Source organism: Lathyrus oleraceus, chromosome 4 (genome assembly GCF_024323335.1).
Source record: "Lathyrus oleraceus cultivar Zhongwan6 chromosome 4, CAAS_Psat_ZW6_1.0, whole genome shotgun sequence".
Taxonomy (NCBI): domain Eukaryota; kingdom Viridiplantae; phylum Streptophyta; class Magnoliopsida; order Fabales; family Fabaceae; genus Lathyrus; species Lathyrus oleraceus.
In genome coordinates, this window is record NC_066582.1 from 209954299 (window position 1) to 209970487 (window position 16189).

A 16189-nucleotide genomic window follows, 5' to 3' on the forward strand; every position below is an offset into this window, starting at 1 on the left:
AAGGGGTCGTCGAGGTTTCGCTCCACTATTTAGAGTTTGAAGAAGTCAGTTCCGCTATGGCCAATCATAACCAATATTCCGCTACCATCCTATCCTTGGCAGAAAGTGCCAAGCAGACATTGGAGAAAGGCCTACTTTCCGGTTGGGGTAAGGTCGTCAATGTGGCAGAGAAACGCGACAAGTTTGGTATCGGTTATCACCTAGCAGCATGCAGAGTAAGCCCGAATAAAAAGCAATTTAAACCGGTCAAGTTCAGCAGCACCGACTATCAAAATGAGCATACTGTGGCAATTATTGGAGAGTCTATCGGTAACAAACCAGGGGCACCCAACCTCATTCGCAGATGTCCTCTAGGGTTCAAGCTTCCCAATGGGACGACCACCGTGATTCTCATGGTGTACTCGGAAAAAACGTAATGCATTTTGTTTTCTCCATCACCCGTCCTCGCCCGAGACGAGAGGATAGCTTGTAAGGGCCCCCATGTTTAAAAGTATTAGGTGAATAAATAAAAAGTACTTTTTTGCATACAAAACTTGTGTCCCCTTTTCTTTTAGTTATTTTTCTTTTTCACTAAAAACAACAAAATGGCAAAAGATTTCTTTTTCTTTTTCCACTTTTCTCAAAAAAAGCATACTAAAATAAGCTCATCATATGCAGAGCAAACAAAACCATCGATTACAACATGACTAAAATCAACTGTAAATCTGGATACCAAGCTGAAGACGATAATGAGGAAGATTATGAATTACCAGCTGAACTAGCACGACTCCTTAAGCACGAAGAGAAAGAGATTTATCCATACAAAGAACCAGTGGATATCATTAACTTGGGTTCTAAAACAGACAAAAAAGAGGTAAAAGTTGGGGCATCTCTTGCCGAGCATGTACACTCCGAGTTGGTAGAGTTGTTGCGTGAATATGTTGACGTCTTCGCTTGGTCGTATCAAGATATGCTAGGATTAGACACCGAAATTGTTGAACATCACTTGTCACTCAAGCCTAAATGTCCTCCAGTCAAACAGAAGCTCAGAAGGACTAGACCCGATATGGCACTCAAGATCAAGGAAGAGGTTAAGAAACAGCTAGACGCTGGCTTCTTTTCCATTTCTGAATATCTGTAATGGGTTGCTAATATCGTTCCAGTTCTGAAGAAAGATGGAAAAGTCAGAGTGTGTGTAGACTATCGAGACCTCAATAGAGCGAATCTAAAGGATGACTTCCCTTTGCCTCATATTGACGTTTTGGTCGACAACACAACTCAATTCTCCGTCTTTTCTTTCATGGATGGGTTCTTCGGGTACAATCAGATAAAGATGTCGCCATAAGATATGGAGAAGACAACCTTTATTACACCTTGGGGAACTTACTGCTACAAAGTCATGTCGTTCGGCCTGAAAAATGAAGAGGCAACATATCAGCGCGCCATGGTAACCCTCTTCCACGACATGATTCATAAAGAGACTGAGGTTTATGTGGATGACATGATTGCCAAATCCAGAACTGAAGAAGATCACTTGGTGAATATGAGGAAATTGTTCGTCAAACTCCGAAAGTGTAAGTTGCGCCTGATTCCGGCTAAATGTACTTTTGGGGTCCGATCCAGTAAACTCTTGGGTTTCATAGTCAGTCAAAAACGACAAAGTTCGAGCCATCCAAGAAATGTCAGCTCCCCGAACAAAAAAAGAAGTCTGAGGCTTCCTTGGGTGACTTAATTACATCTCTAGATTCATATCACACTTAACGACTACCTATGAACCAATATTCAAATTGTTGAGAAAAAACCAATCGATTGTGTGGAACAACGATTGCCAAGCGGCATTCGATAAAATAAAAAAGTACTTGCAAGAACCACCAATCTTGATACCACCAGTTCCTGGTAAACCTCTTATTATGTACCTCACAGTAGTTGATGAATCTATGGGTTGCGTTTTGGGTCAACACGACGACACAGGCAAGGAAGAACATGCTATCTACTATCTCAGCAAGAAATTCACTGAATGTGAGACCCGATACTCACTTTTAGAGAAAACTTGTTGTGCTTTGACTTGGGCTGCTCGATGCCTAAGGCAGTATATGGCTTGTCATACTACTTTATTGATATCCAAAATGGATCCGATAAAGTATATATTCGAAAAGCCTGATGTTACTGGTAGAATTGCCCGGTGGAAAATGTTGTTAACCGAGTATGATATACAGTATGTGACCCAAAAAGCAATAAAAGGGAGTGTTTTGTCTGACTACCTTGCTCACCTGCCTGTCGAAGGTTATCAACCGTTGAGGTTTGACTTTCCAGATGAAGACATCATGTTTATCAGATACTTCACTATGCCAAGCTTCGAAGCAGGCCCTGAGGAAGGCCGCGAACCAGGATCGCGATGGACGCTCGTGTTCGAAGGTGCTTCCAATGCTCGAGGCCATGGTATAGGTGTTATTATCACTTCTCCAACCGATTTCCACCTTCCATTTACCGCTAGATTGTGTTTTGATTGCACCAGCAATATGGCAGAATATGAAGCATGTATCTACGGTTTAGAGGCGACGATCGACCTAAGGATCAAGATTCTTGAGGTATACGGTGATTCAGCTCTGGTAATCAGTCAGGTGAAAGGTGATTGGGAGACTCGGGATAGCAAGTTGATACCTTACAAAAAGCATATCAGAAAACTGATATCCTGTTTTGATGAAATCTCCTTGCATCATATTTCTAGGGAAGAAAATCAATTAGCAGACGCTCTAGCCATGTTGGCATCTATGTTCAAAGTCAAATGAAAGAATGAAGCACCATCCATCCAGATTGACCACTTAGATGAACCAGCACACTGTCTAGTAATTGAGGCCGATCCTGATGATAAACCTTGGTTCTACGACATAAAGACATTTCTGGAGAAACGACAATATCCTGAGGGTATATCCATTACCGATAAGAAAGCTCTGAAAAGACTCTCTTCTAAGTTCTTCCTAAACGGTGATGTGTTATACAAAAGGAATTATGATTTTATACTGTTCAGATGCATGGATAGACACGAAGTTAGTACAATCATAAAGTCCATACATGAAGGTTGCGAGGGTGTACATGCAAAGGGTCCAGCTATGGCCAAGAAGATCCTTCGGGCTGGGTACCATTGAATGACAATGGAGACTGATTGTTACAACTTTGTTAAAAGATGTCACAAGTGCCAGATATATGGTGACAAGATCTTTGTGCCACCAACTCCGTTGAATGTTCTGACTTCTCCATGGCCTTTTTCTATGTGGGGCATCGATATGATTGGGATGATAGAGTCCAAATCTTCCAATGGACATCGATTCATCCTAGTCACCATCGATTACTTCACGAAATGGGTCAAAGCTGCTTCATATGCTAACGTCACTCGACAAGTGGTCACCCGGTTTATCAAGAAAGAGATTATCTGCCGTTATGGGATACCTAGCAAGATCATCACTGACAACGCTAGTAACCTTAACAACAATATGATGAAAGAGTTGTGTGAAGAATTTAAGATCGAGCATCACAACTCTTCACCGTACCAGCCCAAGATGAACGGCGCCATAGAAGCAGCTAACAAGAATATCAAGAGAATCGTCCAGAAAATGGTCAAGACATACAAGGTCTGGCATGAGATGTTTCCCTTCGCTCTACACGGTTACAGAACCTCGGTCCGCACATCTACTGGGGCAACTCCATTCTCATTGGTATATGGGATGGATGTCGTCCTACCGATTGAAGTCGAGATTCCTTCACTCAGAGTCATCATGGAGGTTGACCTCGATCAAGTTGAATGGGTTCAATCACGGTATGACCAGCTGAATCTGATCGAAGAAAAGCGTTTGACGGCCATCTGTCATGGTCAGTTATACCAAAGACGTCTCAAACGGACTTTTGACAATAAGGTTCTTCCTCGTGAGTACCGTGCTGGGGAACTCGTGCTCAAAAGGTATTCTGCCATTCACTCAGATCCGCGAGGCAAATGGACTCCCAACTATAAGGGACCTTTCGTCATCAAGAAGGCCTTCTCAGGTGGGTCTCTAATCCTCACAACAATGGATGGGGAAGACTTGCCCTCGCCAGTGAATGCAAACATAATCAAAAAATATTATACCTAAAAAGAAATGATGAAAGCCCGCTAGATTAATCTCCACAAAGTTGATCTAGGCAAAAATGGCTATCCCGATGGACCAAAAAATGAACTGTCCATGCAAAATTTAGGGAACAGATAAGGCTCGCTAAGTCGAAAACCCGAAAGGGTGGATTAGGTAAAAAGGAGCATCCCGGTGGACGAAAAGAATTGAAATGTCCAGGAAAAAGTTAGGGATAAAGGCATTGACTATGATCCTTGAACCCATAGGCTACAAGCTAGATGTCAGATGGTCGAGGACCGATCCAATCACCATCAGCCGAAGCAAGGTCTCGGGATTCAGATTCTATGGTAGACTAAGGCCAATGTTGTAATCAATGGAGAAAAATACACAAAATATTTCCCATTGCCATTTCATTTATTTTCCAATTTTTGCAACATCCTCATCAAGGGTGTCTACATCCTTGTACTCACTATATGTACAATTTCATATCAATAAAATTTATTTATTCCATCAAATATTTTTCTTCTGTGTTTTGTATGCAAAATAATTGATTTGTCTTACTCATATAATGCTTTAAAATTTCGGGGAATAATAAAAGCTACACTAAAGAGAAACATTTTGCATTACGGTAAAGACCCGATAAACTTGAAAGATGACCGGTGACTCAAAAATGGGTTTCTTGGATACCTGTGACGACCAATCAGCTGTGATGCCACGTTGGTTCCAGCATTTCGGTGTCCCTTAAAAGGCAGATGATTCCTTGACAACAGTGTTGGCATCACCTAAGTTTCACATCAATTGTCTTCCAATCTTCGATGACGAGTCGGAGTTCCCATCATAATAAAGACTCATCCCCACAAATGACAAATAAGCACACATACATGCATCACAAAAGACAAGCATACATCATGTACTACATATATCATCTTCCCAATGACACCTTGTGTAAACACCCAAAGTCTGGGATAACTTCAACCACCTGTTCAAGTAAATTTCGGGTACATCGATATTTAATCACCTTCCACCTTGGATACCTGAAAAGCTCTCGCAATTCTTGTATTCATGTTCAAGAAGATTAAATAGGGGTAGCTGTTATACCCCAAAATTTTCCCTCCCCTTTTTTAATTATTCCTCCAACCACTTGATCAGGAGATCACTTGCATACGTTCATAACTCATCCACATGCATCATTCCTTCATTATTTGATCATCATGGATTCAAAAACTTGGGCTTGTGAAGCTAGGGTTTGTATGGATACCAAGGCTCGAAAGCATGGTCTGACCATGTCATCATGCATAGAGATGGAAATCCTAATTGTGGTGGTAAAGGTTTGAATTCAACCACGGTTTGGCCATGCAATCTTCTAGGGTCTTCGAAACCCTAATTTCTCAAGGCATGATCTCATGGAGCTTCCCTAGGCCTTGTCTTAGTCCTAAAAACCCTAATGCAGGTTCACACACTGGAAAACGGATGATTGGAGCTTATGGCTTGATTCAAAAGACTTGCTTGAGGGGTAAGCCTCAAGGAAACCCTAATCAGGGAGATGGGGAATCAGATGGACTTAGTGGCATGATTGTACATCCATGACCCTCAATCTTCACCTATTATCAATGCACTTGGTCTCACCCTACTTTGGTCTCCTATGGGCTTTGGTCTTAGTCTCAAGGTCATGGTGTTGTTCATGTGATTGTTGGTACACCTATAGCCTTGGTCATCCAAACAACCAAACTTCTTATGTCACAAGTCAATTGCCAATCAGGCCAATTGATTCATGGATATTACATTCAAACCCTAATCTTATACCCTCAGTTCATGGCCTTGTTACTATACATTACCAGTCAAGTCATTTTCATTTCAAAGTCAAGCATTCAAGTCATAAATAAACCAATTGTGAAACCAATTTCAAACCATTTTTCAAACCATTTCAATCCATTTCACATCATTCTAAACCATCACATTTGATGTTACACAAAAAAGTACAGGTCTTGACATTTTTGACCAATTGTTAACTTTTGTCAATAGTTGACTTTTTGGTAAACTTTGACCAAAGTCAACCCAAAATCCAAAAACCCTAAAATTCACCATAACCATTAATTCCATGTCCAAATACAAAGAAAATGCAATTTTGACCATTTGTTGACTTTGGTCAACAGTTGACTTTGGTCAACAATTGACTTTTTGGTCAGCTTTGACCAAAGTCAACTCTCACTTGCTCTTGACTATCCAAACTTGGCCTAGCCTTTTGATGTAATGAGTCATCCAATCTTCATACTTGGGGGTTCTTTCTCTTGATTGCTTCCATCACAAGTAACTCACATTGTGCAAACCATGTCATTTTGACATGTTGGAACCGATAGCCCTTGACCTTGGCCCGTCCCCAAATCAATTTCAAAAGAATTCTAACATAGCCCAAAATTTGTTCATTGTTTATCACTCTTGGCTAACCAAAAACAGTACATCAAACCATGGAAATGCAAGATCAAGCCAATGGAAATACATGGCATGCTAGCCCTACTGTTACAGCAGTCCACTCAATATCCTGCTGCTGCAGTAGTCCATTCAATATCCTGCTACTGGAGCAGTCCATTCAATATCCTGTTGGACACACCCTTGCTTTTCCTGAAGTAGCACCATAACTATTGGAACATGCTCACACATACATTAGGTCTGGAACTGGTGATGACGGCTCATGAAAGCTACATCAGAAGGACTATCACTTGGAAACAGACCAACCATTTCACAATGCCTCACAAGTTAACCTACAATGTAATAGTTGCAGCTAAAGAATCAATGCACCATGACATTATCTTGCTGCATTAATCCAGATGGAGCCTTGCAAAACCAATGCAGATGTGCTACAAAATATGACAGCCATGGTTTCAATACATGTTGCGAGTCCATGAATACCTACTACTATAACAACCAACACATATAGCAAAACCATAGAGTACCTTACCTACTGCAGGAACATTGGCCAGGTTGGAGTTTGGGACAACATACCATCAACCTGTTGCAACTGGCCTGTGACGAAAGACTTATCACCAAGTTGAATGCCAAAACACAAGCCTTGGAACATAGTTAGACTGGTGGATAGTTGTGAGCCTACTAGCCTGCTAAGGCATTGTTTAAACCAAGGAAGATATCCATAACCATCTCAACATAGAGAAAGCCAAATGGGCATCTTACCACACAAATCATCATGCCATTAGTTCAATGAGATAATGGAATCTAAGGAGCAATCCAGACTTTGAAATTCCATAGCATTGTCTTGACTTGTAATGGAACCATCAAGCTCATCATGTCATCATCATCAACAACAACAATGAGGCATCTGTATTGTGGAGCCAATATCTTGCTTTACATGACCTGCTCTTGCTTCACCTGTGACTGCACACCAGTTGCAATTTCCACAATCAAAATCCATCAACGTCCATGCATATCAACAAGGGTCATCATGAGTTAAAATCCAAGTGAATGCAACATATGGTACAACAAGGCATGTGACAGTAGTGCAACAGATTCTACTTGATTCTACATGAAAGAATGTCACCAAGGTGAGGAAACTCAAGTTTCTTAATAAATCATCAGGCCTAACAAAAGGAAGCCAAAGAGGAATTGACCAAGCTGTAATTGAAGCAAGGAATTGCCAATTCAGCCTGTCATCGAGTACAATGGTTCCACACTCATTCAGAATAACCTGCAGCAAACCAAAGCACACTTGCATTTAACAGTTACCAGTTCAGCAGGTTACCTGATCCAATGACCTCATCACCTAATTCTATTGTACCCTGCAGCAGCCAGTCTATGTACCAAAGCCATTAACATTCACATACCAAGTTGTTCATCAATTCAAAGGGCAAAAGCAAAGTCAGTTACGTTCAACATGCAACATGAACAACAGGTCACCAAAATCATTTAAACATAACTTCAGTCTAATTCCAACCTGCAATAGCCTGTCTAATCTCAAGTTCACTCATTCACTAATCAATTAAAATTAACATAACTAATTGAGTTAGCATTCACTCACCAACTGAGTTTTCAGTTAACTCAGTGAGTCAGGTCCAACTAACTCCGAACCAAATTTAACCAACTCCATACCTAAATCCAAAGCTAACAAGTTCCAAGCCTAACCTCTATTTAAGAGATGCATCGTTCACATTTTCAGAACCCTTGGATTCTTACTTGAACTCGCACTTTCTCTCTATTGCAATCTATTCCCTCACCCTACTCAAAGCTCTTTTTTCTCCTAGAAGCCATTGAAGCTTCACATCGAAGATTCAATTTCGCTTGAGCTAAGCCACTGCATCCTTACTTTCATTGTTTTCTAGTTCAAAAGAAGAAGAAGGAGACGAAACAAGAAGAAGAAAAAAGAATCAAGTGCAGAAACTTACCGGTGGATTTTTCGATCATCTTCTCCGGTATGTCATTTTCTATTCTGTGGCATTTTCTTTCTTTGAGCACACCAGGATGTAGCATCTAGGGTAGGAAGTAGAAGCCCCATAGTGTTAGGGATTGATTTGCACCAAGCACCATTTAATTTGACTTATAGGAGGTTAGGGTTCTTCCACTTATCCGTTAAATTCACCCGATCTAGGGATTGTTTCACAATTCCATTCCCATATTCATGCTTAGCTTGATATTGCGAATCCAATGGTGGTGGTGTTTAGGTGTAAGCCACTACCGGCGCCTGCGACGGACGCCGACACGGTGATCCACGGTGACCAGACGGTGAGGTGGAGGGAAAGATGAGCGTGCAATGAAAGAGTTTAAATTATGTTGACTTGGATAAGTCAACAAAGGAGAGATAGTTGGGCTTAGTCTCTTAAGGCCCATTGAAATTACTCTTCATACGCCACTATTACTGATACACCTCCCCAGTGACTATGGAAGAAAGTTGGAACTGGGCTTCACCAAGCCCATTAGTATCTTTGCTGATTCACCACATGCTTCCAACGCGCACCCTCCTTGGACACGTTTGTTTTGGCATTAGGCTTTGACGCGGCCCATGCCTGTTTTGCTTCACACTACCCATTTTTTGGACTTTGCTTCCTTTACAAAAAACTGTACTGGGCTCATCTTACATCCAATTAGCCAAATCCTGTTTATACCTAATTTACCAATTCACACCTCCTGATTTAATTGTTTTTTCTTTTACTTTCTTAATTATTTTTTACAATATGTTTAGATTAATTAGGATATTAATAGGTTAATTAGATTAGTAATTGACAATTAGGATCAAAATATTGATTTTTAGCATGTTAGGATATTAGGATTTAATTAGAGATTGAATTAGAATTTTAATTAGGTTTTTAGATTCTAATTAGAAAGGATTAGCCTTTGATTAAATTTAGAATCATGACATTTTTCAATATTAGGTTAAGATCAACATTAGGATTTAATCAACTTTAGAGCATAGAATTTGACATATTTTGCAAATGACCGTTTTGCCCTTATGGACTTTATTTTGTTATTTTAGTGATAAAATGACATGATCCCATTAGAATTAGAATGTGACATAAAACTTTAATCATTTCCTAACAATTGTAGGACTTATACATAGGGGTTTTAGTCAATATTTTGACTAACATGTACATGCTCCCTTAGGACCTCTAACTTAGAATTTTCAATCAAATTTAACAAATCAATGCATGATCCCTTAGGATAGTTTCTAACAATTACTAACTTCTAGATTAGGACTAACCAAATTCCCTAAAACCAAAACACAACCAATGGTTAAATTGATCAAAAGAAATTTTTATTGAATAAATCCTTTGAACTTGTATAATCCCACAGTCTAAATTGAGTGACCAAAAGACCCTTGGTCACTTAATAAGACTTCTCTTCCAAGTTGTGGAGCTCAAGGCCTCAAGACAAGATCTTAAATCAAGGCATCCTCAATTATATCAAGCAGTGGATTATTCAAGCGCATCAAAGGTGGCATCTTCTAGAACTTGTTAAATCAAAGTTATAATCGTGTGGCATTATCCTTAAGCAATAGAAAAAGAGTGGGACTAGAGTATTCCTACCCCCATTCTGAGTATCTTTGGGTATGTGACGTATGACTCAGCGCTCATCGTATTCACCTATATTCATAGACTTTAGTGCAATTCAAATCGAACGATTGATAAGGTCTTCATCTTCAATGCAAGAAACAACTACAAAGACTCATCTCTTTCCACTTGGAAGTTAAGACGAGAACTACACGCCACGAGCCTTAAGTGGTAAAGAAGGAAGGAGACTGGAGATTTCATACACTCATTCTGGATATCTTTAGGTGCGCGACGTTTGGCTCGTTGCTTATTGTATCCACCTTTACCCATAGACTTTAGTGTGATTCTCATCTAGTGACTATCAAGTCTATCCATTCTAATCAATTCAATCATTCTATCATCTCTTCTTGCCTCCAATCAATTTGCTTTCATCCCTAGTGGGCTAAACTACGAAAGCTCTGATTTCCTCATTGCACCATAAGGATACGTAGGTAGGAGAATCCAGATTCTTCGCGAGCTACCTTATTTATCAATCTACCCTATTTATCAATGAATCATCCTTCATTCATTTAGTCAATACCATCTTTTTGAGATCAATCATACTACTTCTTGGACTCCTTGTCTATCCTTTTAGGATGTCCTGATGACAGTCCATCTCTTCAACCTAGAGTTGTTTGGGCAAACAACCCCAACCACTTAATTCAGTATTTCTTTTTTGCTTTACCTTATAGTGGTGGCCTGCTAGTCCACGTATTGGTAAATGCCTACTTTGCTCTTCGTTTAAGAGTGTATCCTTCTCTTGGATCCAAGATACTATCCTGATTTGATCTCGAATTGTTGATTCCCCAGCAAGTGATACACTATTCCTTGCATTCCAGTACTACAATCCTTCCTTGACGATGTGTTTGTCTTGTGAGTCCCCGTTAGACAAACGTCTCTTTATCTCTATTCTCGTAGTTCGAACTACGATTGCTTTGACTTTCTCATTGCACAACGAGAATACGTAGGCACGAGGATGTGAATCCTTGGCGAGCATAATTCTAATTATTCCTCCTTCACCTTAGGGCACCATTCATATCTTTCATTATTCATTCTCTACCTTCGATCATAAATCATTCACCCAGTAACATACTGTTTCTTTGACATCGGAATACACTTTCTTTGGAATTCCATATACACCCTTTTAGGATGCCTAACGAATAGTATGCATTTCTACATAGAGTTGTTTGGCCCTTAACCCAACACTTAATTCATTCTTTTTAGCTAACACCCTGTAGCGGTTAAAGCTATTTTCCTCTATGGTAGAAATCTTATTTCTCTTATGGATTCCAATATACTTTCATCTTTCGATTTCAAACAATACTTCTTTAGTCACTTATCACCAGATACTCTATTCTGTGACTTCGGTCACTTCACTCCGTCCATCCCATGATGCACCCATAATCTACCTTCATTTACTCCACGTGATTTACCTATTCTTTGAGCCAAATACAATATACCCTTGTGCTCCATCTTGTACCTCCTTGTGAACCAAGAGTTGTTTGGCCCTTAACCCAAACACCTAATTCCTTTTTTTTTGTTCCAATACAGTGATACAACATTGTAGGCCCTCACTTGTTGGTTCATACCCGTTTGCTCTTGGGTTCATCTTTTCACCCTTGTTGGAGTTCAAAACATTATCCTTTGGTTAAGACCATATTTTCTATCACAACTTTTTTCCATCTCCCACTTCTAGTTCCTTGAACTACGAAGCTCTGAATTCCTTATTTCACTATAAGGATACGTAGGCATGAGGACCCCAATCCTCACCGAGCACTTTATCTATTCTTTTCCTTTCCCATTCTTTTGCGAGTAATCTTTTGGTAATACCTTTTCGAGCGAGAATAATCAAAACGGTTCCCATGGAGTACCATGGATGTTTGGGGTGCTAATACCTTCCCCTTGCATATCCGACTTCCTTACCCAGTATATCTCTTTCCCCCAGGTTTTATCGATGTTTTCCCATCCCTTTGGGGATAAATAAAGTTCGATGGCGAATCTGTTGTATGTTCGAGCGTGCGATACGTTCGGGTATTTTTTGCTAGTTTCACCAACAACTTTAGATTGCACTTTATTTCCCATTCGTACTTCCTGTCCATCATTTTCCTCATAATTGGTTTTGAAAACATCTTTGTCATAAGAGATATGTACGACAACACGTGTATCATACCACCATCCCTGCACTTTTCCTTTGATTGTCACTATTTCTTTCACCGTAGCAATTATGCCATCATTTGCATGAACTACATTGACTCATTTTTTGATATGTTATGCCTGCAATCTCGAGCGTAGTGGTAGGGTTTACTGCACACGAAACATCCATTTTTGGGACTTTCGGACCGCCAGTATTCTTGAACTTTTTATGTTCCTTCCTTGGGCCAAGGTTGTTCTTCACGCCATCGTCTTTCCTTTTTCCTTTAGTGATAACAACATTGGCTTTGGAAAATCTAGCGGACTCTGATTTCTCCCTGTCCTTTGATTCCTCATAAATTCAAAGGTGCTTTTTAATTTTCTCCAGAGAGAAGTTCTCAAAACTATGCATCGATTTCTTTATATAGCCTTTCCATGAAGGTGGAAACTTTGCAATGATTGCACCGAGTAACTTTCAAGAATGTCTATTTTCATAGCTTTCATTTTATTCATGAGAACCTGTAACTCGTGAACTTAGGGAAGAATGGACTTGGAGTATATCATTTTAAAATCAAAATATTTAGAAATTAATAACTTTTTCGTACCTTTCTCTTCGGTCTTGAATTTAAATTCGAGTGCTTTCCAGATTTCTTTTGTAGACTAAGTATCCGTATAGAGGTTGTAGAGACGATCATGTAGCGTATTCAGGATATGTCCACGGTATAACAATTTGTCCTCTTTATGTTTCTTATGCTCCTTCTTGAGTTCATCAGAGTCATCCTCAGTTGGTTTATGAATTGGTGTTAAGTCAGGATCTAAGACATAGTGAACCTTCAGAGTGGTCAGTAGGAATTGAAGGTGTGAAAAACATAAGAAATTGGGGTTTTAAATTGGTTTTTACAAGCAAAAGCTTTTTCCAAAACAAAAACACCACTAACAATTTTAATAATGAAGAGATAAAAACACATAGATTTTTATCCTAGTTCACTTGAACCTCAAAGCTAATCCAGCCCACCCACCAAGGTGATTTTTCCTTATACACAAGGACTTAATCCACTATAATCAATAGATTACAATAAACACAAAGAATAAGCTTCTTTGTCTTCTCAAGGATCCAACTAAACCTTAGTCTCCTCAATGACTCACAAAGAACAACTTTCCTTGTCTTCTCAAGGATAACCTCCTTAAGGAATCAAACAAATAGTTTGAATAATAGTTTGTATGTTACAAGATGCTTCTACACAAGCAAATTTCTACACAAATGAATAACAAACACTTAAAGAAAACTGTATACAAAGAATGATAGCTTGTCAAAATACTTGTGCAGAATCAGCATTTTCTTCAAGTCTCCAATGCATGTTTATATAGAGAAGCATTTGACCGTTGGAGGGGAAAATGGGGAAAGCTCCTTGAGCGGCTGTCCACTGTTGGATGGGAAAGGAATGATACTGTGTAATATCCTTTCGCCCACAAATTCAGTGACAAGTGTGATGTATAGTACTATCCTTGCCCACGAAATCAGGTAGTGGAAAGGTTATTCAATTTGTACTATGTACTATTTGATCAAATTCCCATTTTGATCTTATCTTCAAATTCACTGGCTTTTGATGAAAGATGATTGAAGCATGAAGTGAAGAAGTAGAGAGCTAGATTCAGAAACTTCAAAACCTTGGGTTAGAACCTTGATAGCGTTAGTAGTCTGGCTTGAGGTCTTTAGTATATTCTGAATCTTCAGAGTCTTCAGAATCCTCAACCAGAACCATGATAACTTCAATCGTTTGTCTTGAGATCTTTAGAATCTTCATCTACATAAAATAACTTCAGAAGCTTGCCATTCTTCAGAAATTGGTGATCAAAGTTGTAACACCCAGACTGCCTTCAGGATTATCGACTGACCCCACAAATCGACACATGTCTTTTCATCATGTATTGTCCTCACTCACACGCTTTTCGGGAAACTTCCCAGAAGGTCACCCATCCAAATACTACTCCAAGTCAAACACGTTTAACTATGGAGTTCTTATCTGTAAGGCTACCGAAAAGAAGATGCATCTTGTTGGTATAGGTAGTACCAATTAATCCGTATAAGCATTCCTTCAACCATCATGTCCCATACCTGCACAACCTCTGGATCCCTCTTATTCCGATGTGAATTCGGTTTTTCCCTAGAAGCTGCTAGGAGTGTCTCATTGTCATGCCTCATGCACCAACAACCACTCCCTTGCCCTCGGGTGCAACATGTAACCACTCTTTAGCCTCTCTGGCATTACATGCCCACCAGCTTCCGCATGGTTCATCCCCGAACCACATCGTATTGGGAGAGGTATGGCTTTGATACCATTATGATTTTTGATTTTTTTTTGAGAAGCATGTTGTGTTAAAGAGATGTGTGACACCATTAGTGCTGAATTATGTTTGTTTTTATGATTTTAATTAAATAAGAGTCATGGGGTTTTAGGGTGTTACAAGAGTCACGTCTAGAAGTAAGAACTGAGAGAACGTTGTAGCAGCAACATAGAGTCTCCTCAAAAGCTTCTGATGGGTGAAATAACACAAAAGCAGAAAGAACATTGCAACAACAATATTGACGCCTTTCAGAACTTCTAATTGTGGAGCATAAGTGGATTTGGAACGCAAAGTTCAAAAACTGATGATGTTGCACATCATATGATCTGAATCGGAACTGGTTGTTAAAGCTACACAATAACAAACCATTAGGGTACCAAAATTGTTCTCACACAAATACAACATTGTTATCATCAAAACTCAAGGTATAAATGCAGAACCAAATCTTGTTCTAACAATCACCCCCTTTTTGATGATGACAAAACATGTATTTTAATGAACAATTTATACAGGGTAATCACATAAGAATACATCTTACATAAGCACAAAGCTCCCCCTGAGATGTATAGTCCTATAAAGATAAAATAAGAATGAAAGAACATTTTCCTGATTTACCTTTTGAAGTACCAAAGTGAATATTTAGTCAGAATCTGGTGTACCTGTAGAAGTTAGTTGATGTTGTCCAGAGCACTGGTTGATAACATCATCATTTTGATAGGCTTTACTTCAACAAAAAATCTTCCTTGAAGGATAAGGTTTTCAGAACCTTAATTTCTTAGAAGCATGATTTTCAGAAGTATCACCTTCAGAACCATTCTGATTCTTGAGAAGTAACCCTGCAAAACAGGTAACAAACTTTTCTCGAAGTATTTATTAACATAAGCATTTAAGAAATGTTTGGGTATTTAATTAGGAAATTAGATATCAAAATAAAAACTTAATTCTTCTCCTTTAGAACATTATGTTTTCTCCCCCTTTGTCATCAATCAAAAAGATAAAAGACAAAAATAAATAAAGAGAAACAAAACAATTTTTCATTGATTAAAAATGCCAATAGGCAGTGCAAAGTACAATGAAAAGAAACAAAAGAAAATTGCAAGAAAGTTAAAGTAAATAAAATTTAGGGGTTCTGGGGAGGAGGGGGAGGAGGGGGAGGAAGTCTTGACAGAATCATTTGAAACATCAGATATTTCTTATCCAGACGTTCATTGAACTTTGCATTATCAGCCTTAATATGCTCGATTGTTCTCAAGAGAGAAACTAGAATAGGTTGAGAAGTAGAAGCTTCTGACACGACTATCTGATTGGGAGCTTCTTCCATAGCAGAGTCTTGAGGTTCAGGAGTATAAGGTTCAGAAGGAGCAGGTTCAACGTGTTGAACAAATTCTGTTTCTGGAGCTTCTTCTTCTTCCATAGCTTCTGGAGAGGCTTCCTTGATTTCTGGTGTAGGAAGGCATAATTAGGAATTTCTCAGATTCCACAATTCCATTAAGGGCACGAACCCAGAACGAAATTTTCCTTCAGCAAGAGTGTACCCAAGATCATTCATCTTGGAAATCTCAGAGTTCATCCAACTTCTATAAGCTTTCCAAGCTGAATCACTTG